At 38.4% G+C, this 4,504-nt stretch overlaps 1 non-coding gene across 1 annotated transcript; it reads right to left on the bottom strand.

Moving 5' to 3' along the window:
* Positions 1-2,866: 2,866 nt before the first annotated feature.
* LOC127900167 (small nucleolar RNA R71) lies at positions 2,867-2,970 on the bottom strand. Its single transcript, XR_008052184.1, has one exon. It is a non-coding gene; the product is annotated as a small nucleolar RNA R71 (small nucleolar RNA).
* Between the last annotated feature and the right edge of the window lie 1,534 nt (positions 2,971-4,504).

The following is a 4,504-nucleotide window of genomic DNA, read 5'->3' as shown; positions in this document are numbered from 1 at the left end:
ATCTTTGATTTGCTGACTACTGCTTCTTATGGTTGCATCTCCAATCTACTCGCCGTTGTTTCACTGTTTGACATCTTGACATCTCCGATCTCCGATCTCCGATGGCTTGGCTTCGCATGATCGCGTTGGTGACTGCTAGCTGCTAGTTCATGCGGTTGCATCTCTGATCTGTTGGCTGCTACTTCTCGCGGTTGCATCTCCGATCTGCTCGTTGCTGCTTCGCTATTTGGCATCTCAATATCTTCGGTCTCCTAGGCCCAACCTCTATTTGTATGTGACTGTGTATAGTGTGAGCATGTGTACTTACAAATTTTTTTTAATTTACATATAAGATTTGCTTTGTGTGTGGTGTGAATCTGATTTTGTTTTATTTGCCACTTTGTTAGTTTGTTTCATTAGTTTTTTTTTTTAAAAAAAAATTGAAGCCAACCCATTGGGTTTTCGGATCGGGTTAGGTTTCATTCGATCCGATCATGATTCGATCGAGTTGGCAAAGTTACACCCGATCAGATTTTGTTAACAATCTGATCCGATTCGAATCCAATATTTTTCATGTCGGATCGAGTTAGGTCGGGTATTTTGTCCAACCCTATATGCTGGATGAATCGACCTATTGGTGCATGTTGAGTATTAGAAAATGCATATTTATAAAGGAGAAAACCGTCATTTTACATTTTAAGTCTTACTAACAACCCTTACTTTTATATATTTAACCTTCTTGTGATTTAATTACATGTGTTTTATTTTAATTAAGTATTTTATGTATTTTAGGGGCATTATAGTCATTTCACAATAAAGGAGAGATCAGACGGCAAAACGGACATCACTTTTGAACTCAGGACGGTCGAAAACCTTAAGAGGAGCATAAAAGGAAAAATAGCACTATTCACATGTACGGTACTATTCACGTGTACGGTACTGTATACGTTACTGTTCACGACACTGTTCACATAGACGGATGATGACGTGGCATTGACCGATGACGTGGCATTGACTGATGAGGTGTCACGATCCTGTTGGACTAAAATTCTTAATGTACTGTTGATGGTGACGTGGCAGCATATCAGTGGACGAAAAATCTCGCGTACGGTGCATGCATCACACAGGATTATTTTCAACCAAACCGCGTTACTGTTCATCCGGGTCAAACCGCGTTACTGTTCAAAGTCGGGTCAAACCGTGTTACTGTTCATCCGCGTGGTCAAACGTGGACTGTTGACTGATGACGTGGCGCAATCCTGAGCGTCCAAACTGTTTTTAATCCGATGGCCATGATTTACTCCATGTATCTATAAAAAGGGGGCCTCCCCCCCCTAATTGGATATCTCTGAATCCATTTTTGGGATCCATTTTCTGTAATTCCCTCTCCATCTTGTATTTTCTTCGTATTTTAATAAATTCCCATTTTGCCCCTAGTTCAACTATGAGTGGCTAATTTTCTTTCAAGCTTGGGTTGAAGGTGAAGTCTCAACATGTGTCATGGGCTTAATTTGGTAAATTTATTTTCTCTTCCCCTCTAGTTTTTGTGGATGTTTTGACTTCTCGTCGACAAATAATAATAGTATTGTCTAGATACCGCCTTGGTTACACCGGCTCTCTAGTATAAGGTTATTATTATTTGGCACGATAAGCCCTTAGCACCATATTGATTAGAGCGTGGTTCATGAGGTGTGGATTCCCCCCTCATGATTTAATTGGCATTAATACGGATTATTTAGCCCATGATGCATGTTGATACGGATCCAGATACCCAAGTACGTCATTTCAATATAATTCTCGTCAATTTATTCTCGCCATTTCAATACCAATTTTAGAATTTATTCTCGCCATTTTAATTTAAGTTTTAGCATATTCCAAATCATTTCCACCATAAATCCAATCACCCATTTACAAAATTAATTCTACACAATTAAAATCCACCTCCTCGTGGGATCGACACTCGTCACCATAGATCTATACTACAATAGATTCGTGCGCTTGCGAGTACATTAAAATTTGCACAACAAGTTTTTGGCGCCGTTGCCGGGGAGGTAAGTAATTTTAATTCATAGAATTAATTTTTGTGAATAATTTCTTTTATTTGTTTTCTTGTATTTTTTTTTATTATTAAAAAAAAAAGAAAAAAAAGTGAATCTACATTTAAAGGTTAGTATTTCTTTTCTTTTTCTCTTCTTTAAAATTCTGTAATTTAATTTTCCATTTATTTTTCTTTGTAATTTTTTTTTGTTTATCTTATTAATTTAATTTTTAGTTAATTTCTTTCACGTATTTATTTTTGTGTATTTTTATAGAAAGGTTGTAATAGCGCAATAAGGTTAGTATCGTAATTTCTCCCTCTTCTTTATTTTTACTTGTTTTGTTCCTATCTTTATTTTTATTTTATTTGTTTTGCATGCATGGTCGTAGGTCATTATTACCTAATCTTGAACCTATAGACCTTGAACTAGAAAGAACACTTCGCACACACAAACAAATTAAAAATAAAATGGATTTGCAACCACAGGAGAGGCCATTTAAGGACTACTTCAGTCCCTTAGCTAATTTGAGCACGTCATGCATAAGATACCCAAATGTAGCTGCTAGGAGTTTTGAATTAAAACCTAGTGTGTTAAATTGTCTCCCTACATTTTATGGCCTAGAAAATGAGGATCCATATAATCATTTGAATGATTTTCATGCCATTTGTCAAACATTCAAATATGAGAATTTTTCAGATGATGATGTTAAACTTAGACTATTCCCATTTTCTTTAAAAGATAGAGCTCGTTCATGGTTAAATACTTTACCTGCTAATAGCATTTCATCATGGGAACAAATGGTAACGAAATTTTTGAATAAATATTTCCCAGTGCATAAAACCAACGCTATTCGCAGGGAAATCTCGGAGTTTACCCAGAGAGAGGACGAGCAATTTTTCGAAACATGGGAGCGATTCAATGGGCTACTCTTGAAGTGTCCACATCATGGGTATGAGAAATGGCACCAATGCCAATACTTTTTGGAGGGATTACTGCCGAATGTGCAAGAATGGCTAATGGCAACAAGTGGAGGAGAGCTAATGTCAAAAAGTGCATCAGAAATTTGGGAATTCTTCCAGCGACAAGCGGACAATTCCCAACAACGGAGTCGATCACTCAGGAATACTAGAAGGATTAAAGGAGTGAATGAGGTTCAAATTGGCGAATCAACTTCAGGAATCAAAGAAGTCAAGGAGATGGTTGAAGGTCTTGCTCGACAAATAGCATCGTTATCAACTGCTAAATCAACAGAACCACATGACCATGACTCATACTCAGATCAAGCCAATGCCATAGGTGTAATGAGAAAGCCATCAAATTACAACCCATACTCCAACACATATAACCCTGGATGGAGAGACCACCTTAATTTTTCATGGTCTCAAGGATTCCAACAGAATGGACCAGCAGCTCCAGCTCCACCAATGCAACAAATTTCTCAAACTCCTCAAGCCTCTCAGCCACCATTTAGACCATACAATCAAAACCAGAATTACTCTCAGCCCAGACCATGGGAGGATTCATTCCAGAATCTTAAGAATCTTACTCACTCCACGATTGAGCAACAGAACCGCACCATTGATGGACTACGAAATGAGTTGAGAGCAGGCTTCAACTCACAAGCTCAATCAGTTTCAAGCCTCGAGAAGATGGTGGGACAACTTGCTTCTTCAGTTCAGACCTTGGCAATGACCGTTGAGAAAGGTAAGTTTCCAAGTCAACCAGTGCCTAACCCTAAAGGAGTGCATGAAGCAAGTACCAGTTCACCACAGCAGCATGGAGAAGTCAAAGCAGTAATGACCTTGCGAAAAGGAAAAGAAGTCGACAACAAAGTGGAGATGCCGGTAACCAAAGAAAATCAAATTGTACCTGTGAATGTTGAAGACTCATCACCGGAGGAGAAAGAAGAAACCAACCCACGAGAATACGTTCCGAAAGCTCCATTTCCTCAAAGGTTAGCGAAAGGAAAGAAGGGAAAATCCACAGGTGAGATTCTCGAAATCTTCAAACAGGTAAGTGTTAATATCCCTTTGCTTGATGCTATTAAACAAGTTCCATCTTATGCCAAGTTTCTTAAAGACCTTTGTACTAAAAAGAGAAATATGCATGTTCAAAAGAAGGCATTTTTAACAGAAAACGTTAGTTCTATACTCCAACATAAAATTCCTTTAAAATGCAAAGACCCTGGCTCCCCCACTATCTCATGTAGTATAGGGAACCACACAATTGAGAATGCTTTGTTGGATTTAGGAGCTAGTGTAAATTTGTTGCCTTACTCTGTTTTCGTGAAACTTGGACTGAGAGAATTACACCCAACTCCAGTGGTGTTACAGCTTGCAGATCGGTCCACGAAAATACCTCGTGGTATTGTGGAGGACGTGCTTATCCAGGTAGACAAGTTTTATTTTCCTGTTGATTTCATTGTAATTGACACTCAACCAATACAGGACTCAAGGAAGCACATCCCCATTATTCTAGGCCGACCT

Source organism: Citrus sinensis, chromosome 9 (genome assembly GCF_022201045.2).
Source record: "Citrus sinensis cultivar Valencia sweet orange chromosome 9, DVS_A1.0, whole genome shotgun sequence".
NCBI classification, from domain to species: domain Eukaryota; kingdom Viridiplantae; phylum Streptophyta; class Magnoliopsida; order Sapindales; family Rutaceae; genus Citrus; species Citrus sinensis.
Note: the sequence above shows the minus strand (reverse complement) of the source record. Positions and strands in the feature narration are given on the sequence as shown.